Below are 26728 nucleotides of genomic sequence, written 5' to 3'. Positions count from 1 at the left end.
TTCTTCACATACTTGTTGAACTGATCCTGGGTTTTTTCTGGTTTGGATCACGTAGTAATGTGGGTCCACACTGAAACAATCAATTAAACCTGGTCTTGATAAATATTTTAGAGGATAACGCATGTTAGGTCTAGGTTAGGTCTGGGATTTGCTCTCATCAGGCTCATTCTTTCGCATATTTCTCATACATGTTGAACAGATCCTGGGTTTTTTCTGGTTTGGATCTCGTAGTAATGTGGGACCACACTGAAACAATCAATTAAACCTGGTCTTGATAAATATTTTAGAGGATAACGCATGTTAGGTCTAGGTTAGGTCTGGGATTTGCCCTCATCAGACTCATACTTTCGCATTCTTCACATACTTGTTGAACAGATCCTGGGTTTTTTCTGGTCCGGATCACGTACTAATGTGGGACCACACTGAAACAATCAATTAACCCTGGTCTTGATAAACATTTTAGAGGATAACGCATGTTAGGTCTGGGTTAGGTCTAGGATTTGCCCTCATCAGGCTCATACTTTCACATATTTCTCATACTTCATGGCTAGATCCTGGGCTGTTTCTGGATTGTATCACGTAGTAATGTGGTACCACGCTGAAACAGTCAATTAAACCTGGTTTCGATCAATATTTTAGAGGATAATGCAAGTTATGTCTGGGATTGGTCTGGGATTTGACCTCATCAGACTCATACTTTCGCACATTTCACATACTCGTTGAACAGATCCTGGGTTATTTTCTGGTTTGGATCACATAATAATGTGGTACCACACTGAAACAGTCGATTAAACCAGGTTTCGATCAATATTTTCGAGGACAACGCATCTTAGGTCTAGGTTAGGCCTGGGATTTTCACTCATCAGGCTCATACTTTCGCATTCGTCACATACGTGTTGAACGGATCCTGGGTTTTTTCTGGTTTGGATCACGTAGTAATGTGGGACCACACTGAAACAGTCAATTAAACCTGGTTTCTATCAATATTTTAGAGAATAATTCATGTTAGGTCTGGGATTTGCTCTCATCAGGCTCATTCTTTCGCATATTTCTCATACTTGATGGCTAGATCCTGGGCTTTTTCTGGATTGCATCACGTAGTAATGAAGTACAACACTGAAACAGTCAATTAAACCTGGTTTCCATCAATATCTTAGAGGACAACGCAAGTTAGGTCTGGGATAGGTCTGGGATTTGTCCTCATCAGGCTCATACTTTCGCGTTTTTCACATACTTGTTGAACAGATCCTGGGTTTTTTCTGGTTTGTATCACGTAGTAGTGTGGTACCACACTGAAACAGTCCATTAAACCTGGTTTGGATCAATATTTTAGAGGATAACGCATGTTAGGTCTAGGTTAGCCCTGGGATTTTCACTCATCAGACTCATACTTTCGCATTCTTCACATACTTGTTGAACTGATCCTGGGTTTTTTCTGGTTTGGATCACGTAGTAATGTGGTACCACACTGAAGCAGTCGATTAAACCTGGTTTCGATCAATATCTTAGAGGATAACGCAAGTTAGGTCTGGGATAGGTCTGGGATTTGTCCTCATCAGGCTCATACTTTCGCGTTTTTCACATACTTGCTGAACAGATCCTGGGTTTTTTCTGGTTTGTATCACGTAGTAGTGTGGTACCACACTGAAACAGTCCATTAAACCTGGTTTGGATCAATATTTTAGAGGATAACGCATGTTAGGTCTAGGTTAGCCCTGGGATTTTCACTCATCAGACTCATACTTTCGCATTCTTCACATACTTGTTGAACTGATCCTGGGTTTTTTCTGGTTTGGATCACGTAGTAATGTGGTACCACACTGAAGCAGTCGATTAAACCTGGTTTCGATCAATATCTTAGAGGATAACGCAAGTTAGGTCTGGGATAGGTCTGGGATTTGTCCTCATCAGGCTCATACTTTCGCGTTTTTCACATACTTGCTGAACAGATCCTGGGTTTTTTCTGGTTTGGATCACGTAGTAATGTGGGACCACACTGAAACAATCAATTAAACCTGGTCTTGATAAATATTTTAGAGGATAACGCATGATAGGTCTGGGTTAGGTCTAGGATTTGCCCTCATCAGGCTCATACTTTCGCATATTTCTCATACTTGATGGCTAGATCCTGGGCTTTTTCTGGATTGCATCACGTAGTAATGAAGTACAACACTGAAACAGTCAATTAAACCTGGTTTCCATCAATATCTTAGAGGACATTGCAAGTTAGGTCTGGGACTTGCTCTCATCAGGCTCATTCTTTCGCATATTTCTCATACTTGATGGCTAGATCCTGGGCTTTTTCTGGATTGCATCACGTAGTAATGTAGTACAACACTGAAACAGTCAATTAAACCTGGTTTCCATCAATATCTTAGAGGACAACGCAAGTTAGGTCTGGGATATGTCTGGGATTTGCCCCCATCAGGCTCATACTTTCGCGTTTTTCACATACTTGTTGAACAGATCCTGGGTTTTTTCTGGTTTGGATCACGTAGTAATGTGGTACCACGCTGAAACAATTAATTAAACCTGGTCTGGTTAAATATTTTAGAGGATAACGCATCTTAGGTCTGGGTTAGGTCTAAGATTTGCCCTCATCAGGCTCACAGTTTCGCCTTTTTCACATACTTGTTGAACAGATCCTGGGTTTTTTCTGGTTTGGATCACGAAGTAGTGTGGTACCACACTGAAACAGTCCATTAAACCTGGTTTCGCTCAATATTTTAGAGGATAACGCATGTTAGGTCTAGGTTAGGTCTGGGATTTGCTCTCATCAGGCTCATTCTTACGCATATTTCTCATACTTGATGGCTAGATCCTGGGCTTTTTCTGGATTGCATCACGTACTAATGTAGTACCACACTGAAACAGTCAATGAAACCAGGTTTCCATCAATATTTTAGAGGACAACGCAAGTTAGGTCTAGGTAAGGCCTGAGATTTTCACTGATCGGACTCGTACTTTCGCATCCTTCACATACTTGTTGAACGGATCCTGGGTTTTTTCTGGTTTGGATCACGTAGTAATGTGGTACCACACTGAAACGGTCAATTAAACCTGGTTTCGATCAATATTTTAGAGGATAACGCATGTTAGGTCTAGGTTAGGTCTGGGATTTTCGCTGATCAGACTCATACTTTCGCATTCTTGACATACTTGTTGAACGGATCCTGGGTTTTTTCTGGTTGGGATCACGTAGTAATGTGGGTCCACACTGAAACTATCAATTAAACCTGGTCTTGATAAATATTTTCGAGGATAACGCATGTTAGGTCTGGGATAGGTCTGAGATATGCCCTCATCAGACTCATACTTTCGCACACTTCACATACTCGTTGAACAGATCCTGGGTTTTTTCTGGTTTGGATCACGTAGTAATGTGGTACCACACTGAAACAGTCGATTAAACCTGGTTTCGATCAATATTTTAGCGGATAACGCAAGTTAAGTCTGGGATTGGTCTGGGATTTGACCTCATCAGACTCATACATTCGCGTTTTTCACATACTTGTTGAACAGATCCTGGGTTTTTTCTGGTTTGGATCACATAGTAATGTGGTACCACACTGAAACAGTCGATTAAACCTGGTTTCGATTAATATTTTAGAGGATAACGCAAGTTAAGTCTGGGATTGGTCTGGGATTTAACCTCATCAGACTCATACTTTCGCATTCTTCACATACTTGTTGAACGGATCTTGGGTTTTTTCTGGTGTGGATCACGTAGTAATGTGGTACCACACTGAAACAATCAATTAAACCTGGTCTTGATAAATATTTTAGAGGATAACGCAAGTTAAGTCTGGGATAGGTCTAGGATTTGCCCTCATCAGGCTTTTACTTTCGCATATTTCTCATACTTGATGGCTAGATCCTGGGCTTTTTCTGGATTGCATCACGTAGTAATGTAGTACCACACTGAAACAGTCAATGAAACCTGGTTTCCATCAATATTTTAGAGGACAACGCATCTTAGGTCTGGGTTAGGTCTATGATTTGCCCACATCAGGCTCACAGTTTCGCGTTTTTCACATACTTGCTGAACAGATCATGGGTTTTTTCTGGTTTGGGTCACGTAGTAGTGTGATACCACACTGAAACAGTCGATTAAACCTGGCTTCGATCAATATTTTAGTGGATAACGCATGTTAGGTCTAGGTTAGCACTGGGATTTTCACTCATCAGACTCATACTTTCGCATTCTTCACATACTTGTTGAACAGATCCTGGGTTTTTTCTGGTTTGGATCACGTAGTAATGTGGGTCCACACTGAAACAATCAATTAAACCTGGTCTTGAAAAATATTTTAGAGGATAACGCATGTTAGGTCTAGGTTAGGTCTGGGATTTGCTCTCATCAGGTTCATTCTTTCGCATATTTCTCATACATGTTGAACAGATCCTGGGTTTTTTCTGGTTTGGATCTCGTAGTAATGTGGGACCACACTGAAACAATCAATTAAACCTGGTCTTGATAAATATTTTAGAGGATAACGCATGTTAGGTCTAGGTTAGGTCTGGGATTTTCACTCATCAGACTCATACTTTCGCATTCTTCACATACTTGTTGAACGGATCCTGGGTTTTTTCTGGTTTGGATCACGTAGTAATGTGGGTCCACACTGAAACAATCAATTAAACCTGGTCTTGATAAATATTTTAGAGGATAACGCATGTTAGGTCTGGGATAGGTCTGGGATTTGCCCTCATCAGACTCATACTTTCGTACACTTCACATACTCGTTGAACAGATCCTGGGTTGTTTCTGGTTTGCATCACGTACTAATGTAGTACCACACTGAAACAGTCAATGAAACCAGGTTTCCATCAATATTTTAGAGGACAACGCAAGTTAGGTCTAGGTAAGGCCTGAGATTTTCACTGATCGGACTCGTACTTTCGCATCCTTCACATACTTGTTGAACGGATCCTGGGTTTTTTCTGGTTTGGATCACGTAGTAATGTGGTACCACACTGAAACGGTCAATTAAACCTGGTTTCGATCAATATTTTAGAGGATAACGCATGTTAGGTCTAGGTTAGGTCTGGGATTTTCGCTCATCAGACTCATACTTTCGCATTCTTGACATACTTGTTGAACGGATCCTGGGTTTTTTCTGGTTGGGATCACGTAGTAATGTGGGTCCACACTGAAACAATCAATTAAACCTGGTCTTGATAAATATTTTCGAGGATAACGCATGTTAGGTCTGGGATAGGTCTGAGATTTGCCCTCATCAGACTCATACTTTCGCACACTTCACATACTCGTTGAACAGATCCTGGGTTTTTTCTGGTTTGGATCACGTAGTAATGTGGTACCACACTGAAACAGTCGATTAAACCTGGTTTCGATCAATATTTTAGCGGATAACGCAAGTTAAGTCTGGGATTGGTCTGGGATTTGACCTCATCAGACTCATACATTCGCGTTTTTCACATACTTGTTGAACAGATCCTGGGTTTTTTCTGGTTTGGATCACATAGTAATGTGGTACCACACTGAAACAGTCGATTAAACCTGGTTTCGATTAATATTTTAGAGGATAACGCAAGTTAAGTCTGGGATAGGTCTGAGATTTGCCCTCATCAGACTCATACTTTCGCATTCTTCACATACTTGTTGAACAGATCCTGGGTTTTTTCTGGTTTGGATCACGTAGTAATGTGGGTCCACACTGAAACAATCAATTAAACCTGGTCTTGATAAATATTATCGAGGATAGCGCATGTTAGGTCTGGGATAGGTCTGGGATTTGCCCTCATCAGACTCATACTTTCGCACACTTCACATACTCGTTGAACAGATCCTGGGTTTTTTCTGGTTTGGATCACGTAGTAATGTGGTACCACACTGAAACAGTCGATTAAACCTGGTTTCGATCAATATTTTAGAGGATAACGCAAGTTAAGTCTGGGATTGGTCTGGGATTTGACCTCATCAGACTCATACTTTCGCATTCTTCACATACTTGTTGAACGGATCTTGGGTTTTTTCTGGTGTGGATCACGTAGTAATGTGGTACCACACTGAAACAATCAATTAAACCTGGTCTTGATAAATATTTTAGAGGATAACGCAAGTTAAGTTTGGGATAGGTCTAGGATTTGCCCTCATCAGGCTCTTACTTTCGCATATTTCTCATACTTCATGGCTAGATCCTGGGCTAGTTCTGGAGTGGATCACGAAGTAGTGTGGTACCACACTGAAACAGTCCATTAAACCTGGTTTCGCTCAATATTTTAGAGGATAACGCATGTTAGGTCTAGGTTAGGTCTGGGATTTGCTCTCATCAGGCTCATTCTTTCGCATATTTCTCATACTTGATGGCTAGATCCTGGGCTTTTTCTGGAATGCATCACGTAGTAATGTAGTACCACACTGAAACAGTCAATGAAACCTGGTTTCCATCAATATTTTAGAGGACAACGCAAGTTAGGTCTAGGTAAGGCCTGAGATTTTCACTGATCAGACTCATACTTTCGCATCCTTCACATACTTGTTGAACGGATCCTGGGTTTTTTCTGGTTTGGATCACGTAGTAATGTGGTACCACACTGAAACGGTCAATTAAACCTGGTTTCGATCAATATTTTAGAGGATAACGCAAGTTAGGTCTGGGATAGGTCTGGGATTTTTTTTTTTTTTTTTTTTTTCTTTGTCGTGGGGAAAATCTTCGAAAGACTCCCTCCCACCTCCTTGGGGAGGGGTGGGAGGGGTGTGTGGGATTCCCCGCGCCCGTACAACGACAGGCGCGGGACCTACCCACTAAAAACCCCACTGTGACCCTTCGGCACGCTTTGGGAGGATACCGGGAATCGCTCGAAGCATTCTTCCGGTATCCTCCCCGTGCCCGCGCTTTCGCGCCCATCCCCCGGGGGGACAATCGGTCCCCCCAGTAGACACACTGCCTCATAGCGGCGGGACGGGGCCACTCCATCCCGCCGCTATCCGTCCCGGGGCCGCGTTTAGTGGCGGCTGCGAGCCCCAACTCGCAACCGCCCGCGACCCCGTTTCCACACCCCGGCGGCCGGCCGTTCATGGCCGCACCAGACCGCCGAGGGTGCCTCCCCTTGCGTCGGACCGGTAGGGGGAGGCACTCCTACCCCCAACCGGTCCGACCCGGCGCCGCCTGGCGGGAGGAGGGTCCCCTCAGGACCCCCCTCCCAGCCTAGGTCATCCGCCACGCCGAGGCGGCCGCCCGCGACGCCTCGCGACCGGGCGACGACCTCGGGCCACCGCACGAGCGCGAGCTTCAGCGCGCCGCTGAAGCTCGCGCTCCCTCCCCGCGGCCTCCTTCTGCAACATTACGTTCTCGCAGAAGGAGGCCACGGCCCTCCACTGCTCCTCGCTGCCGAGCATGGCGCGCACCACGCCCGGCAGCGAGACATCCCGCCCGACGACGCCGACCAGGACACGGCGCTCCCCCTCCCACGCGGGGCATACCTCCAGGGTATGATCCCCCGTGTCCTGTTCAGCGTCGCAGTGGCAGCAACGCGCCGTCGGCTCCTTCCCTATCCGGCACAGGTATCTTCCAAAGCTGCCATGGCCGGAAAATACCTGTGCCAGCCGGTAGGTGAGGCTGCCATGGCCTCTGTCCAGCCACTCCTTCAGGAGTGGCCGAACAGCCCCGACAGTCCGGTGCCCCGCGGTTGGCAGAGCCAGCCGCTCCTGCCACGCGAGCAACACGGACTGCCGGGCCTGGCGCTTCAAATCGCCCCAAGCAGGTTCCTGCCCGCCCGGGGCCGCCCCCACCCCCGCGCGACGGTCGACGCGGTGCCGGTACATCACCGCGTGCGACCGCGCGAGCAGGTCCATGGGCGGCATCCCCGCTAGAACCGTCGCCGCCTCATGTGACATGGTCCGATACCCGCGGACGACCCTGAGCGCCATGCGCCTCTGCACCCGACGCAGCATAGTCATGCTGCGCCGGGAGGCAGCCAGGTCGTCCGCCCAGACGGGGGCCCCGTATAGGGCCACCGACTGGACCATTGCCACATAGAGGCGACGAACTCGGCCCGCCGGGCCCCCCAGGTTGGGCAGGATCCGGCCCAGAGCCGCAACCATCCTTTCCAATCGGGGGACCAGGCAGCGGAAATGCTCCTCGAAACGCCAGTGGCTATCGAGGATCAGTCCCAGATACCTGATCTGGGGCTTCACCTCGATGTCAGCCCCACCCACCCGGATCAGAGGGGGTGGCGGATCCTGCCGAGGTGAATGAAACGCAATCACCTCGGTCTTATGGACCGCCACCGTCATCCCCATCCCCCTGATCCGGTCGACGACGCGTTGCGACCCCTCCTCCGCGCGACGCATGGCCCTCCCCCAGTGCGCCCCGACGGCCAGCACCAGTATGTCATCCGCATAACACACCGTGCTGACGCCGTCGGGGAGGCCGGCCCGCAACACCGAGTCGTACGCGATGTTCCACAGGAGTGGCCCGAGGACCGACCCCTGCGGAACACCGCAGTACACCTCCCTCCGCATATCACCATCCTGGCCCGGATACTCGATCCACCTGCCGCGGAGATAATCCCCGACGACCGCCCTGAGACAAGGGGGGACTCGATGATATTCGAGTCCCCTCCTTATCTCTTCCCAGGGGAGGGTGTTAAAGGCATTGGCAATATCCAAGGACATTGCCAATGCCACCCCTCCCCGGGAGACGGCCGCCTCCGAGAGGGCCCTCAGACGACCTATCGCGTCGATAGTCGATCGGCCCCCCCGGAAACCGAACTGGCAGTCGGCCAGACCGGGATCACCCCGCGACAGGTGCTCGACGAGGCGGGCAGCAATCACACGCTCGAAGAGCTTGCCCACCTCGTCGAGGAGACAAATGGGCCGGTATGCGGAGGGAGACTCCGCGGGCCGACCCTCCTTCCGGAGGAGGACCATCCTCGCCACCTTCCAACTGGGGGGGAATCGCCCGTCCCTCAGGCAGCGGTCGAACAACCGCCTGAGGTCGGCCCCAAGGACGCCCTGGGTCAAGACCCAAACCCGGCCGGGCACACCATCCGGACCCGGGGCCGTGTTACGAACCCCGAGCTGTCTGATGGCCGCTGCCAGCTCCTCCTGCGTGACCCCCAGCTCGGCCGTCCACTCCACTGGGACAGCCGCCGCCGCCGGAGGACGCGGTCCCCTCTCCCCAATTGGGAAGAGTGTATTGACCACGTCCTCCAGCAGCCGGGGGTCAAGACCCTCGGTGACGGGGGGCGCCCACGGGCGGAGCTTATTCAGCACCACCTTATATGGGCGCCCCCATGGATCGTCATCAAGGGTCTGGAGGAGCTCCTTCCATGCCTGGGTCTTGGCCCGTTTGATGGCGACCTGCAGAGCAACCCGCGCCACGCGGTATGCTCCATACATGTCATCAGCTGCCCTCGCTCGCGCCACGCCGTCGCCTGTACGTTGACGACGGCGCGCGCGGGTGTACTGGCGTCGGGCGCGGACAGTCGCGACTCGCAACTCCGCGATCGCGTCCGACCACCAGTACACCGCCCGGCGAGGAGAAGCCCGCCCGACCCGAGGCATCGCCGCGTCGCAAATACCCGCGACCAATGCTCCGAGCCGGGCGACCTCCTCCTCTATGCTCGGCAACTCGGCCGCTCCCTGCGGCCAAGTTGCAGCGAGGGCAGCTGCCATCAGGGCGTCCTTGTCCAGGCGCCGAAGCGCCCAGCGGCGTGGTGGGGTGCCACGCAGGCGGCCGTGTCGGGATGCACTCGCGGCGGCAGAGACCTCCATCCGGATGTACCGGTGATCGGAGAGTGTCTCTGCCCCCGCGACCACGTGCCAACCCGACACCACGCGCACGGCGTTGGGGGTCGCGAATCCAACATCCACGATGGACCCCCCATATCGCCGCACGCATGTGTGCTCCGACCCCCGGTTCAATACCCGGAGGTCGAGCCCCGCCGCCCAATCGCCCAGGATCCCGCCGCGAACGGAGGTCCTGGGGGATCCCCAAGCCACCGACTTGGCATTAAAATCCCCCAGGACCAGCACCGGCCGGGCCGCGTAGCGCTGCACGCATGCCGCGACCTCGGCTAAGTACAGCTCGAACGCAGCGTGACCGCTACGGGGCGAAATGTAGCACCCCACCACAGCGACTCCCCCCCAGTCCACGGCAACGAATCCCCGACCGCGCTCCAACAAGGAGTACGGTGGGGACCCGTCGCCCCCTCCCCATACCGTCGCCACCAAGCCGTCCGCGACGCCCACCCAATGAGGGTGATCAGGGACGCGGTACGGCTCGGCGGCGCCCGCCAGGCCAACCCCCCACTCCGCGAGGACTTGGGACATCAAGTCCTGTGCCGCGCGGCAGTGGTTGAGGTTGGCCTGGAGGAGGAGGCGGGGCGGCATTAATTAATGGCCGCGCCAGCCTCCTCCCGGCCGTCCATCCCCGTAGCACCGTCCACCTCCATGGAGGACGATGCCACCGCCCTCGGCACCGGAGCCGGTGCAGCCCGCCTCTTCCTCTCCTTCCGGGAGGGGGGGGGAGCACTTCTTGCTCCCCACCCTGTGATCGGCTGGCGTCCCCATGTCCGCACACAGCGGGCAGTGGGGGGCCGCCGAGCACTGGCTCGCACGGTGCTCTTTGGCACCGCAGCGGTAACACTGACCGCTGCGGTCCACCGGCGAGGTGCACCACTGCCTCACGTGCCCCAATTCGAGGCAGCGGTGACACTGGAGCGGGCGCGGCGCGAGGATTTCCACTCGCGGTCCCAGACTTAACTTGCGTTATCCTCTAAAATATTGATGGAACCCAGGTTTCATTGACTGTTTCAGTGTGGTACTACGTTACTACGTCATGCAATCCAGAAAAAGCCCAGGATATAGCCATCAAGTATGAGAAATATGCGAAAGAATGAGCCTGATGAGGGCTAATCCCAGACCTATCCCAGACCTAGCTTGCGTGATCCTCTAAAATATTGATCGAAACCAGGTTTAATTGACTGTTTTAGTGTGGTACCACATTACTACGTGATCCAAACCAGAAAAAACCCAGGATCTGTTCAACAAGTATGTGAAAAACGCGAAACTGTGAGCCTGATGAGGGCAAATCCTAGACCTAACCCAGACCTAACATGCGTTATCCTCTAAAATATTTATGAAGACCAGGTTTAATTGAATGTTTCAGTGTGGTACCACATTACTATGTGATCCAAACCAGAAAATAACGCAGGATCTGTTCAACGAGTATGTGAAGTGTGCGAAAGTATGAGTCTGATGAGGGCAAATCCCAGACCTATCCCAGACCTAACATGCGTTATCCTCTAAAATATTTATCAAGACCAGGTTTAATTGATTGGTTCAGTGTGGACCCACATTACTACGTGATCCAAACCAGAGAAAACCCAGGATCTGTTCGACAAGTATGTGAAAAACGCGAAACTGTGAGCCTGATGAGGGCAAATCTTAGACCTAACCTTGACCTAACATGCGTTATCCTCTAAAATTTCTATCCACACCAGGTTTCATTGAATGTTTCAGTGTGGTACCACTTTACTACGTGATCCAATCCAGAAATAGCCCAGGATCTAGCCATGAAGTATGAGAAATATGCGAAAGTATGAGCCCGATGAGGGCAAATCCTAGACCTAACCCAGACCTAACATGCGTTATTCTCTAAAATATTTATCAAGACCAGGTTTAATTGAATGTTTCAGTGTGGTACCACATTACTATGTGATCCAAACCAGAAAATAACGCAGTATCCGTTCAACAAGTATGTGAAGTGTACGAAAGTATGAGCCTGATGAGAGCAAATCCCAGACCTATCCCAGACCTAACATGCGTTATCCTCTAAAATATTTATCAAGACCAGGTTTAATTGAATGTTTCAGTGTGGTACCACATTACTACGTGATCCAAACCACAAAAAACCCAGGATCTGTTCGACAAGTATGTGAAAAACGCGAAACTGTGAGCCTGATGAGGGCAAATCTTAGACCTAACCTTGACCTAACATGCGTTATCCTCTAAAATTCTTATCCAGACCAGGTTTCATTGAATGTTTCAGTGTGGTACCACTTTACTACGTGATCCAATCCAGAAATAGCCCAGGATCTAGCCATGAAGTATGAGAAATATGCGAAAGTATGAGCCTGATGAGGGCAAATCCTAGACCTAACCCAGACCTAACATGCGTTATTCTCTAAAATATTTATCAAGACCAGGTTTAATTGAATGTTTCAGTGTGGTACCACATTACTACGTGTTCCAAACCAGAAAAAACCCAGGATCCGTTCAACAAGTATGTGAAGAAGGCGGAAGTATGAGTCTGATCAGTGAAAATCTCAGGCCTTACCTAGACCTAACTTGCGTTGTCCTCTAAAATATTGATGGAAACCAGGTTTCATTGACTGTTTCAGTGTGGTACTACGTTACTACGTGATGCAATCCAGAAAAAGCCCAGGATATAGCCATCAAGTATGAGAAATATGCGAAAGAATGAGCCTGATGAGACAAATCCCAGACCTAATCTAGACCTAACATGCGTTATCCTCTAAAAATTTGAGCGAAACCAGGTTTAATTGACTGTTTCAGTGTGGTACCACACTACTTCGTGATCCAAACCAGAAAAAACCCAGGATCTGTTCAACAAGTATGTGAAAATCGCGAAACTGTGAGCCTGATGAGGGCAAATCTTAGACCTAACCCAGACCTAACCCAGACCTAACCCAGACCTAACCCATACCTAACCCAGACCTAACCCACCCCACCAACACCCTCCCGGATTCCGCCACCTTACGGGCGGCGGAGAGGGGGCACCGGGCCCACACCGACCCGAGGCCGGAGGGCGACCTGCGGATCTCTCCGATCCGCAGGTCCTCCACAGGACAGTCCCCCGCCCTCGCAAGGGCACGGGACACATCCTGTGCGCTGACCGAGTCGTCCAGCCCACAAACGCGCATCTCCGTGCGCTTCGTGGGCCGGGCGACCCGGACACCTCGCTCGCCCAGCTGCTCCCGGAGCCTCTGGGCGAGACGATCCGCCTTCGCGCCGCCTTCTGCACCGGGGATCTCCAGCAAGAGACCCCCGGTCACGGCCCTCTTCGCCCTCACGGAGGCGATGCCCAGCTCTTCCAGGGAGATATTCTCCCTGGCGAGCCGCATCGCCTCCGCGAGGGTCAGGTCGCCCCCCTGCGCAACGGTCAGCGTCACCGCTGCCGTTTTTGGGGGACGACCAGGTCGTTCCTTCCCGACCTTCGCGGCCTTGCGAGGCCTTCCTCGCCGCCCGCTTCGCCTTCCGCCCCATCACCTCACTCCACGCCACCCCCCCTTGGGAGGGTGCTGTGGAGGACGCGACCACCGCGACCACGGGTACACCACCCCCCTTGGGGGTCGCGACCCGGGGCCCTGGTGCCGCAACGCTGGGCGGAGCCTTCACTCCGCCCTTCTTTGCCTTCCCCGACTGTACCGGAGCAGGTCGGGGAGGCACCGCCTTCCTGCTGACCGCTCTTCCGGCGAGGAGCTCCTCCCGGAAGGCGGCCAGCTTGCCATCAATCATGTCCCCAATCCTCCTCAGAAGATCGTCTTCTGAGGAGGACGGGGACTTCTTCACGGGCGAAGTGCGGGTGGAGGGGCCCGCGGTGCCCCGCACCACTGCCGCCGCACTCCGCTTATTTACCTCCGCCGAGGGACGCGGTGGTGGAGGAGGAGGGAGGATGGGAGGGAGGGCCGCGCTGTTCCACAGCGCCTCTGCCCTCCTCCTCCCCTGTCGCTCCTCCTCCAACAGGAGCTGCAGACGGGCGTTCCGCCCTCTGAGCTCCCGCGCCGCCTCCCTCATTTCCTCCGCCGCGGCCTTCAGGGCCTCCGCGCCACCGCTTTTCTGCCCCTTAAAGGCGCAGGCAGCGGCGACTTTCTCCACCCGCCTCAGGGACGAGGAGATCCTCTCCGATATCTCCTCGGTCACCCCGTCCCTGAAGCAACTCAGCCTCACCGACGGGCTCATCGCCCCGCCCACCTCGACGACGGCCTGCCCCGCCCTCTTCCTCTTAGAGCCTATGAGGCTCCTGGTGGAGGAGAAGGACGAGACTGACGCAGTCTCGTCGTCTTCCTCCACCTTCCACGAAGACGGGCCAGGCGCTGGAGGCGGCGCGAGCGCCGTCACTCCAGTCCCAACACCGCCTTCGTCATCCCCCTCTGACTTACCCCGTCCCATCCCCGTTTTAATATTGAACTCCATAATATTCCCACGAGCAGGTCGGAAGAAAAGGTCCGCCCGGGCAGAGCCGCCTTTCCCGGGTAAGCCTATATACTCCGGGGGTTCGGCAGGTTCCCCGGAGGTGGTCGCTTGGGATTGGGCCTTCTCCCCCAACCATGCATCCCATCGCCGCGCACCATAGCTTAGGATTGGAGGGCGATTTTATAGAGTCGCCATACTCGTGGCCCAGGCGGTTAAGCCAAGACCCCCGTTCCTCCTGCCGTCACGTACCATTCACAAAACCAATAGGGAATTGTGAATGGGTCGTTGTGACGACCAACAGGAGGCTTACGGTGTGTGTATGACTCGGGTACCCCGGGTTCGTTAAGCCCGTACTGCAGCTGAAAGGCTGGCAGCCCCTGAGGGGTAGGTCTGGGATTTGCCCCCATCAGGCTCATACTTCCGCGTTTTTCACATACTTGTTGAACAGATCATGGGTTTTTTCTGGTTTGGGTCACGTAGTAGTGTGATACCACACTGAAACAGTCGATTAAACCTGGTTTCGATCAATATTTTAGAGGATAACGCATGTTAGGTCTAGGATAGCCCTGGGATTTTCACTCATCAGACTCATACTTTCGCATTCTTCACATACTTGTTGAACTGATCCTCGGTTTTTTCTGGTTTGGATCACGTAGTAATGTGGTACCACACTGAAACAGTCGATTAAACCCGGTCTCGATGAATATTTTAGAGAATAATTCATGTTAGGTCTAGGTTAGGTCTGGGATTTGCTCTCATCAGGCTCATACTTTCGCGCTTTTCACATACTCGTTGAACAGATCCTGGGTTATTTTCTGGTTTGGATCACATAGTAATGTGGTACCACACTGAAACAGTCGATTTAACCAGGTTTCGATCAATATTTTTGAGGATAACGAATGTTAGGTCCAGGTTAGGCCTGGGATTTTCACTCATCAGACTCATACTTTCGCATTCTTCACATACTTGTTGAACGGATCCTGGGTTTTTTCTGGTTTGGATCACGTAGTAATGTGGGACCACACTGAAACAGTCAATTAAACCTGGTTTCGATCAATATTTTAGAGAATAATTCATGTTAGGTCTAGGTTAGGTCTGGGATTTGCTCTCATCATGCTCATTCTTTCGCATATTTCTCATACTTGATGGCTAGATCCTGGGCTATTTTCTGGTTTGGATCACATAGTAATGTGGTACCACACTGAAACAGTCGATTAAACCAGGTTTCGATCAATATTTTAGAGTATAACTCATGTTAGGTCTAGGTTAGGCCTGGGATTTTCACTGATCAGACTCATACTTTCGCATTCTTCACATACTTCTAAACGGATCCTGGGTTTTTTCTGGTTTGGATCACGTAGTAATGTGGTACCACACTGAAACAGTCGATTAAACCTGGTTTCGATCAATATTTTAGAGGATAACGCAAGTTAAGTCTGGGATTGGTCTGGGATTTGACCTCATCAGACTCATACTTTCGCACACTTCACATACTCGTTGAACAGATCCTGGGTTTTTTCTGGTTTGGATCACGTAGTAATGTGGTACCACACTGAAACAGTCGATTAAACCTGGTTTCGATCAAAATATTAGAGGATAACGCAAGTTAGGTCTGGGATAGGTCTGGGATTTGACCTCATCAGACTCATACTTTCGCACACTTCACATACTCCTTGAACAGATCCTGGGTTATTTTCCGGTTTGGATCACATAGTAATGTGGAACCACACTGAAACAGTCGATTAAACCAGGTTTCGATCAATATTTTAGAGGATAACGCATGTTAGGTCTAGGTTAGGCCTGGGATTTTCACTCATCAGACTCATACTTTCGCATTCTTCACATACTTGTTGAACGGATCCTGGGCTGTTTCTGGATTGTATCACGTAGTAATGTGGTACCACGCTGAAACAGTCAATTAAACCTGGTTTCGATCAATATTTTAGAGGATAACGCAAGTTAGGTCTGGGATAGGTCTAGGATTTGCCCTCATCAGGCTCTTACTGTCGCATATTTCTCATACTTCATGGCTAGATCCTGGGCTATTTCTGGACTGGATCACATAGTAAAGTGGTACCACACTGAAACATTCAATGAAACCTGGTCTGGATAAATATTTTAGAGGATAACGCATCTTAGGTCTGGGTTAGGTGTAAGATTTGCCCTCATCAGGCTCACAGTTTCGCGTTTTTCACATTCTTGATGAACAGATCCTGGGTTTTGTCTGGTTTGGATCACGAAGTAGTGTGGTACCACACTGAAACAGTCCATTAAACCTGGTTTCGCTCAATATCTTAGAGAATAATTCATGTTAGGTCTAGGTTAGGTCTGGGATTTGCTCTCATCAGGCTCATTCTTTCGCATATTTCTCATACTTGATGGCTAGATCCTGGGCTTTTTCTGGATTGCATCACGTAGTAATGTAGTACCACACTGAAACAGTCAATGAAACCTGGTTTCCATCACTATTTTAGAGGACAACGCAAGTTAGGTCTAGGTAAGGCCTGAGATTTTCACTCATCAGACTCATACTTTCGCATTCTTCACATACTTGTTGAAGGGATCCGGGGGTTTTTCTGGTTTGGATCACGTAGTAATGTGGGACCACACTGAAACAGTCAATTAAACCTGGTTTCGATCAATATTTTAGAGAATAATTCATGTTAGGTCTAGGTTAGGTCTGGGATTTGCCCTCATCAGGCTCATACTTTCGCGTTTTTCACATACTTGTTGAACAGATCATGGGATTTTTCTGGTTTGGGTCACGTAGTAATGTGGTACCACACTGAAACAGTCAATTAAACCTGGTTTCCATCAATATCTTAGAGGACAACGCAAGTTAGGTCTGGGATATGTCTGGGATTTGCCGTCATCAGGCTCATACTTCCGCGTTTTTCACATAATTGTTGAACAGATCCTGGGTTTTTTCTAGTTTGGATCACGTTGTAGTGTGGTACCACACTGAAACAGTCCATTAAACCTGGTTTTGATCAATATTTTAGAGGATGACGCATGTTAGGTCTAGGTTAGCCCTGGGATTTTCACTCATCAGACTCATACTTTCGCATTCTTCACTTACTTGTTCAACTGATCCTGGGTTTTTTCTGGTTTGGACCACGTAGTAATGTGGTACCACGCTGAAACAGTCAATTAAACCTGGTTTCGATCAATATTTTAGAGAATAATTCATGTTAGGTCTGTGTTAGGTCTAGGATTTGCCCTCATCAGGTTCATACTTTCGCATATTTCTCATACTTCATGGCTAGATCCTGGGCTGTTTCTGGATTGTATCAAGTTACGTCTGGGATAGATCTAGGATTTGCCCTCATCAGGCTCTTACTTTCGCATATTTCTCATACTTCATGGCTAGATCCTGGGCTATTTCTGGTTTGGATCACGAAGTAGTGTGGTACCACACTGAAACAGTCCATTAAACCTGGTTTCGCTCAATATTTTAGAGGATAACGCATGTTAGGTCTAGGTTAGGTCTGGGATTTGCTCTCATCAGGCTCATTCCTTCGCATATTTCTCATACTTCATGGCTAGATCCTGGGCTTTTTCTGGATTGCATCACGTAGTAATCTAGTACCACACTGAAACAGTCAATGAAACCTGGTTTCCATCAATATTTTAGAGGACAACGCAAGTTAGGTCTAGGTAAGGCCTGTGATTTCCACTGATCAGACTCATTCTTTCGCATCCTTCACATACTTGTTGAACGGATCCTGGGTTTTCTCTGGTTTGGATCACGTAGTAATGTGGTACCACACTGAAACGGTCAATTAAACCTGGTTTCGATCAATATTTTAGAGGACAACGCAAGTTACGTCTGGGATAGGTCTGGGATTTGCTCTCATCAGGCTCATTCTTTCGCATATTTCTCATACTTGATGGCTAGATCCTGGGCTTTTTCTGGATTGCATCACGTAGTAATGTAGTACAACACTGAAACAGTCAATTAAACCTGGTTTCCATCAATATCTTAGAGGACAACGCAAGTTAGGTCTGGGATATGTCTGGGATTTGCCCTCATCAGGCTCATACTTTCGCGTTTTTCACATACTTGTTGAACAGATCCTGGGTTTTTTCTGGTTTGGATCACGTAGTAATGTGGTACCACGCTGAAACAGTCAATGAAACCTGGTTTCGATCAATATTTTAGAGAATAATTCATGTTAGGTCTAGGTTAGGTCTGGGATTTGCCCTCATCAGGCTCATACTTTCGCGTTTTTCACATACTTGTTGAACAGATCATGGGATTTTTCTGGTTTGGGTCACGTAGTAATGTGGTACCACACTGAAACAGTCAATTAAACCTGGTTTCCATCAATATCTTAGAGGACAACGCAAGTTAGGTCTGGGATATGTCTGGGATTTGCCGTCATCAGGCTCATACTTTCGCGTTTTTCACATAATTGTTGAACAGATCCTGGGTTTTTTCTAGTTTGGATCACGTTGTAGTGTGGTACCACACTGAAACAGTCCATGAAACCTGGTTTTGATCAATATTTTAGAGGATGACGCATGTTAGGTCTAGGTTAGCCCTGGGATTTTCACTCATCAGACTCATACTTTCGCATTCTTCACTTACTTGTTCAACTGATCCTGGGTTTTTTCTGGTTTGGACCACGTAGTAATGTGGTACCACGCTGAAACAGTCAATTAAACCTGGTTTCGATCAATATTTTAGAGAATAATTCATGTTAGGTCCGTGTTAGGTCTAGGATTTGCCCTCATCAGGTTCATACTTTCGCATATTTCTCATACTTCATGGCTAGATCCTGGGCTGTTTCTGGATTGTATCAAGCTACGTCTGGGATAGATCTAGGATTTGCCCTCATCAGGCTCTTACTTTCGCATATTTCTCATACTTCATGCCTAGATCCTGGGCTATTTCTGGTTTGGATCACGAAGTAGTGTGGTACCACACTGAAACAGTCCATTAAACCTGGTTTCGCTCAATATTTTAGAGGATAACGCATGTTAGGTCTAGGTTAGGTCTGGGATTTGCTCTCATCAGGCTCATTCCTTCGCATATTTCTCATACTTGATGGCTAGATCCTGGGCTTCTTCTGGATTGCATCACGTAGTAATCTAGTACCACACTGAAACAGTCAATGAAACCTGGTTTCCATCAATATTTTAGAGGACAACGCAAGTTAGGTCTAGGTAAGGCCTGTGATTTCCACTGATCAGACTCATACTTTCGCATCCTTCACATACTTGTTGAACGGATCCTGGGTTTTCTCTGGTTTGGATCACGTAGTAATGTGGTACCACACTGAAACGGTCAATTAAACCTGGTTTCGATCAATATTTTAGAGGACAACGCAAGTTACGTCTGGGATAGGTCTGGGATTTGCTCTCATCAGGCTCATTCTTTCGCATATTTCTCATACTTGATGGCTAGATCCTGGGCTTTTTCTGGATTGCATCACGTAGTAATGTAGTACAACACTGAAACAGTCAATTAAACCTGGTTTCCATCAATATCTTAGAGGACAACGCAAGTTAGGTCTGGGATATGTCTGGGATTTGCCCTCATCAGGCTCATACTTTCGCGTTTTTCACATACTTGTTGAACAGATCCTGGGTTTTTTCTGGTTTGGATCACGTAGTAATGTGGTACCACGCTGAAACAGTCAATGAAACCTGGTCTGGATAAATATTTTAGAGGATAACGCATCTTAGGTCTGGGTTAGGTCTAAGATTTGCCCTCATCAGGCTCACAGTTTCGCGTTTTTCACATACTTGTTGAACAGATCCTGGGTTTTTTCTGGTTTGGATCACGAAGTAGTGTGGTACCACACTGAAACAGTCCATTAAACCTGGTTTCGCTCAATATTTTAGAGGATAACGCATGTTAGGTCTAGGTTAGGTCTGGGATTTGCTATCATCAGGCTCATTCTTTCGCATATTTCTCATACTTGATGGCTAGATCCTGGGCTTTTTCTGGATTGCATCACGTAGTAATGTAGTACCACACTGAAACAGTCAATGAAACCAGGTTTCCATCAATATTTTAGAGGACAACGCAAGTTAGGTCTAGGTAAGGCCTGAGATTTTCACTGATCAGACTCATACTTTCGCATCCTTCACATACTTGTTGAACGGATCCTGGGTTTTTTCTGGTTTGGATCACGTAGTAATGTGGTACCACACTGAAACGGTCAATTAAACCTGGTTTCGATCAATATTTTAGAGGATAACGCATGTTAGGTCTAGGTTAGGTCTGGGATTTTCACTCATCAGACTCATACTTTCGCATTCTTCACATACTTGTTGTACGGATCCTGGGTTTTTTCTGGTTTGGATCACGTAGTAATATGGTACCACACTGAAACAGTCGATTAAACCTGGTTTCGATCAATATTTTAGAGGATAACGCAAGTTAAGTCTGGGATCCCCTCAGGGGCTGCCAGCCTTTCAGCTGCAGTACGGGCTTAACGAACCCGGGGTACCCGAGTCATACACACACCGTAAGCCTCCTGTTGGTCGTCACAACGACCCATTCACAATTCCCTATTGGTTTTGTGAATGGTACGTGACGGCAGGAGGAACGGGGGTCTTGGCTTAACCGCCTGGGCCACGAGTATGGCGACTCTATAAAATCGCCCTCCAATCCTAAGCTATGGTGCGCGGCGATGGGATGCATGGTTGGGGGAGAAGGCCCAATCCCAAGCGACCACCTCCGGGGAACCTGCCGAACCCCCGGAGTATATAGGCTTACCCGGGTAAGGCGGCTCTGCCCGGGCGGACCTTTTCTTCCGACCTGCTCGTGGGAATATTATGGAACTCAATATTAAAACGGGGATGGGACGGGGTAAGTCAGAGGGGGAGGACGAAGGCGGTGTTGGGACTGGAGTGACGGCGCTCGCGCCGCCTCCAGCGCCTGGCCCGGCTTCGTGGAAGATGGAGGAGGACGACGAGACTGCGTCAGTCTCGTCCTTCTCCTCCACCAGGAGCCTCATAGGCTCTAAGAGGAAGAGGGCGGGGCAGGCCGTCGTCGAGGTGGGCGGGGCGATGAGCCCGTCGGTGAGGCTGAGTTGCCTCAGGGACGAGGTGACCGAGGAGATATCGGAGAGGATCTCCTCGTCCCTGAGGCGGGTGGAGAAAGTCGCCGCTGCCTGCTCCTTTAAGGGGCAGAAAAGCGGTGGCGCGGAGGCCCTGAAGGCCGCGGTGGAGGAAATGAGGGAGGCGGCGCGGGAGCTCAGAGGGCGGAACGCCCGTCTGCAGCTCCTGTTGGAGGAGGAGCGACAGGGGAGGAGGAGGGCAGAGGCGCTGTGGAACAGCGCGGCCCTCCCTCCCATCCTCCCTCCTCCTCCACCGCCGCGTCCCTCGGCGGAGGTAAATAAGCGGAGTGCGGCGGCAGTGGTGCGGGGCACCGTGGGCCCCTCCACCCGCACTCCGCCCGTGAAGAAGTCCCCGTCCTCCTCAGAAGACGATCTTCTGAGGAGGATTGGGGACATGATTGATGGCAAGCTGGCCGCCTTCCGGGAGGAGCTCCTCGCCGGAAGAGCGGTCAGCAGGAAGGCGGTGCCTCCCCGACCTGTTCCGGTACAGTCGGGGAAGGCAAAGAAGGGCGGAGTGAAGGCTCCGCCCAGCGTTGCGGCACCAGGGCCCCGGGTCGCGACCCCCAAGGGGGGTGGTGTACCCGTGGTCGCGGTGGTCGCGTCCTCCACGGCACCCTCCCAAGGGGGGGTGGCGTGGAGTGAGGTGGTGGGGCGGAAGGCGAAGCGGGCGGCGAGGAAGGCCTCGCAACCGCGGCCTCCGCCTCCGCCGCCGGCGGCCAAGGTAAAGGCCGCGAAGGTCGGGAAGGCACGACCAGGTCGTCCCCCAAAAACGGCAGCGGTGACGCTGACCGTTGCGCAGGGGGGCGACCTGACCCTCGCGGAGGCGATGCGGCTCGCCAGGGAGAATATCTCCCTGGAAGAGCTGGGCATCGCCTCCGTGAGGGCGAAGAGGGCCGTGACCGGGGGTCTCTTGCTGGAGATCCCCGGTGCAGAAGGCGGCGCGAAGGCGGATCGTCTCGCCCAGAGGCTCCGGGAGCAGCTGGGCGAGCGAGGTGTCCGGGTCGCTCGGCCCACGAAGCGCACGGAGATGCGCGTTTGTGGGCTAGACGACTCGGTCAGCGCACAGGATGTGTCCCGTGCCCTTGCGAGGGCGGGGGACTGTCTTGTGGAGGACCTGCGGATCGGAGAGATCCGCAGGTCGCCCTCCGGCCTCGGGTCGGTGTGGGCCCGGTGCCCCCTCTCCGCCGCCCGTAAGGTGGCGGAATCCGGGAGGGTGTTGGTGGGGTGGGTTTCGGCGCGAGTGGAAATCCTCGCGCCGCGCCCGCTCCAGTGTCACCGCTGCCTCGAATTGGGGCACGTGAGGCAGTGGTGCACCTCGCCGGTGGACCGCAGCGGTCAGTGTTACCGCTGCGGTGCCAAAGAGCACCGTGCGAGCCAGTGCTCGGCGGCCCCCCACTGCCCGCTGTGTGCGGACATGGGGAGGCCAGCCGATCACAGGGTGGGGAGCAAGAAGTGCTCCCCCCCCTCCCGGAAGGAGAGGAAGAGGCGGGCTGCACCGGCTCCGGTGCCGAGGGCGGTGGCATCGTCCTCCATGGAGGTGGACGGTGCTACGGGGACGGACGGCCGGGAGGAGGCTGGCGCGGCCATTAATTAATGCCGCCCCGCCTCCTCCTCCAGGCCAACCTCAACCACTGCCGCGCGGCACAGGACTTGATGTCCCAAGTCCTCGCGGAGTGGGGGGTTGGCCTGGCGGTCGCCGCCGAGCCGTACCGCGTCCCTGATCACCCTCATTGGGTGGGCGACGCGGACGGCTTGGTGGCGACGGTATGGGGAGGGGGCGACGGGTCCCCACCGTTCTCCTTGTTGGAGCGCGGTCGGGGATTCGTCGCCGTGGACTGGGGGGGAGTCGCTGTGGTGGGGTGCTACATTTCGCCCCGTAGCGGTCACGCTGCGTTCGAGCTGTACTTGGCCGAGGTCGCGGCATGCGTGCAGCGCTACGCGGCCCGGCCGGTGCTGGTCCTGGGGGATTTTAATGCCAAGTCGGTGGCTTGGGGATCCCCCAGGACCTCCGTTCGCGGCGGGATCCTGGGCGATTGGGCGGCGGGGCTCGACCTCCGGGTATTGAACCGGGGGTCGGAGCACACATGCGTGCGGCGATATGGGGGGTCCATCGTGGATGTTGGATTCGCGACCCCCAACGCCGTGCGCATGGTGTCGGGTTGGCACGTGGTCGCGGGGGCAGAGACACTCTCCGATCACCGGTACATCCGGATGGAGGTCTCTGCCGCCGCGAGTGCATCCCGACACGGCCGCCTGCGTGGCACCCCACCACGCCGCTGGACGCTTCGGCGCCTGGACAAGGACGCCCTGATGGCAGCTGCCCTCGCTGCAACTTGGCCGCAGGGAGCGGCCGAGTTGCCGAGCATAGAGGAGGAGGTCGCCCGGCTCGGAGCATTGGTCGCGGGTATTTGCGACGCGGCGATGCCTCGGGTCGGGCGGGCTTCTCCTCGCCGGGCGGTGTACTGGTGGTCGGACGCGATCGCGGAGTTGCGAGTCGCGACTGTCCGCGCCCGACGCCAGTACACCCGCGCGCGCCGTCGTCAACGTACAGGCGACGGCGTGGCGCGAGCGAGGGCAGCTGATGACCTGTATGGAGCATACCGCGTGGCGCGGGTTGCTCTGCAGGTCGCCATCAAACGGGCCAAGACCCAGGCATGGAAGGAGCTCCTCCAGACCCTTGATGACGATCCATGGGGGCGCCCATATAAGGTGGTGCTGAATAAGCTCCGCCCGTGGGCGCCCCCCGTCACCGAGGGTCTTGACCCCCGGCTGCTGGAGGACGTGGTCAATACACTCTTCCCAATTGGGGAGAGGGGACCGCGTCCTCCGGCGGCGGCGGCTGTCCCAGTGGAGTGGACGGCCGAGCTGGGGGTCACGCAGGAGGAGCTGGCAGCGGCCATCAGACGGCTCGGGGTTCGTAACACGGCCCCGGGTCCGGATGGTGTGCCCGGCCGGGTTTGGGTCTTGACCCAGGGCGTCCTTGGGGCCGATCTCAGGCGGTTGTTCGACCGCTGCCTGAGGGACGGGCGATTCCCCCCCAGTTGGAAGGTGGCGAGGATGGTCCTCCTCCGGAAGGAGGGTCGGCCCGCGGAGTCTCCCTCCGCATACCGGCCCATTTGTCTCCTCGACGAGGTGGGCAAGCTCTTCGAGCGTGTGATTGCTGCCCGCCTCGTCGAGCACCTGTCGCGGGGTGATCCCGGTCTGGCCGACTGCCAGTTCGGTTTCCGGGGGGGCCGATCGACTATCGACGCGATAGGTCGTGTGAGGGCCCTCTCGGAGGCGGCCGTCTCCCGGGGAGGGGTGGCATTGGCAATATCCAAGGATATTGCCAATGCCTTTAACACCCTCCCCTGGGAAGAGATAAGGAGGGGACTCGAATATCATCGAGTCCCCCCTTGTCTCAGGGCGGTCGTCGGGGATTATCTCCGCGGCAGGTGGATCGAGTATCCGGGCCGGGATGGTGATATGCGGAGGGAGGTGTACTGCGGTGTTCCGCAGGGGTCGGTCCTCGGGCCACTCCTGTGGAACATCGCGTACGACTCGGTGTTGCGGGCCGGCCTCCCCGACGGCGTCAGCGCGGTGTGTTATGCGGATGACACACTGGTGCTGGCCGTCGGGGCGCACTGGGAGAGGGCCATGCGTCGCGCGGAGGAGGGGTCGCAACGCGTCGTCGACCGGATCAGGGGGATGGGGATGACGGTGGCGGTCCATAAGACCGAGGTGATTGCGTTTCATTCACCTCGGCAGGATCCGCCACCCCCTCTGATCCGGGTGGGTGGGGCTGACATCGAGGTGAAGCCCCAGATCAGGTATCTGGGGCTGATCCTCGATAGCCACTGGCGTTTCGAGCAGCATTTCCGCTGCCTGGTCCCCCGGTTGGAAAGGATGGTTGCGGCTCTGGGCCGGATCCTGCCCAACCTGGGGGGCCCGGCGGGCCGAGTTCGTCGCCTCTATGTGGCAATGGTCCAGTCGGTGGCCTTATACGGGGCCCCCGTCTGGGCGGACGACCTGGCTGCCTCCCGGCGCAGCATGACTATGCTGCGTCGGGTGCAGAGGCGCATGGCGCTCAGGGTCGTCCGCGGGTATCGGACCATGTCACATGAGGCGGCGACGGTTCTAGCGGGGATGCCGCCCATGGACCTGCTCGCGCGGTCGCACGCGGTGATGTACCGGCACCGCGTCGACCGTCGCGCGGGGGTGGGGGCGGTCCCGGGCGGGCAGGAACCTGCTTGGGGCGATTTGAAGCGCCAGGCCCGGCAGTCCGTGTTGCTCGCATGGCAGGAGCGGCTGGCTCTGCCAACCGCGGGGCACCGGACTGTCGGGGCGGTTCGGCCACTCCTGAAGGAGTGGCTGGACAGAGGCCATGGCAGCCTCACCTACCGGATGGCACAGGTATTTTCCGGGCATGGCAGCTTCGGAAGATACCTGTGCCGGATAGGGAAGGAGCCGACGGCGCGTTGCTGCCACTGCGACGCTGAGCAGGACACGGCGGATCATACCCTGGAGGTATGCCCCGCGTGGGAGGGGGAGCGCCGTGTCCTGGTCGGCGTCGTCGGGCGGGATGTCTCGCTGCCGGGCGTGGTGCGCGCCATGCTCGGCAGCGAGGAGAAGTGGAGGGCCGTGGCCTCCTTCTGCGAGAACGTAATGTTGCAGAAGGAGGCCGCGGGGAGGGAGCGCGAGCTTCAGCGGCGCGCTGAAGCTCGCGCTCGTGCGGTGGCCCGAGGTCGTCGCCCGGTCGCGAGGCGTCGCGGGCGGCCGCCTCGGCGTGGCGGATGACCTAGGCTGGGAGGGGGGTCCTGAGGGGATCCTCCTCCCGCCAGGCGGCGCCGGGTCGGACCGGTTGGGGGTAGGAGTGCCTCCCCCTACCGGTCCGACGCAAGGGGAGGCACCCTCGGCGGTCTGGTGCGGCCATGAACGCCCGGCCGCCGAGGGGTGGAAACGGGATCGCGGGCGGTTGCGAGTTGGGGCTCGCAGCCGCCACTAAACGCGGCCCCGGGACGGATAGCGGCGGGATGGAGTGGCCCCGTCCCGCCGCTATGAGGCAGTGTGTCTACTGGGGGGACCGATTGTCCCCCCGGGGGATGGGCGCGAAAGCGCGGGCACGGGGAGGATACCGGAAGAATGCTTCGAGCGATTCCCGGTATCCTCCCAAAGCGAGCCGAAGGGTCACCGTGGGGTTTTTAGTGGGTAGGTCCCGCGCCTGTCGTTGTACGGGCGCGGGGAATCCCACACACCCCTCCCACCTCTCCCCAAGGAGGTGGGAGGGAGTCTTTCGAAGATTTTCCCCACGACAAAAAAAAAAAAAAAAAAAAAAAGTTAAGTCTGGGATTGGTCTGGGATTTGATCTCATCAGACTCATACTTTCGCATTCTTCACATACTTGTTGAACGGATCTTGGGTTTTTTCTGGTGTGGATCACGTAGTAATGTGGTACCACCCTGAAACAATCAATTAAACCTGGTCT

This window comes from Colletes latitarsis, unplaced genomic scaffold, assembly GCF_051014445.1.
Source record: "Colletes latitarsis isolate SP2378_abdomen unplaced genomic scaffold, iyColLati1 scaffold0006, whole genome shotgun sequence".
Lineage (NCBI taxonomy): Eukaryota > Metazoa > Arthropoda > Insecta > Hymenoptera > Colletidae > Colletes > Colletes latitarsis.
The sequence above is the reverse complement of the archived record's forward strand: the minus strand, read 5'-3'. Positions refer to the sequence as shown.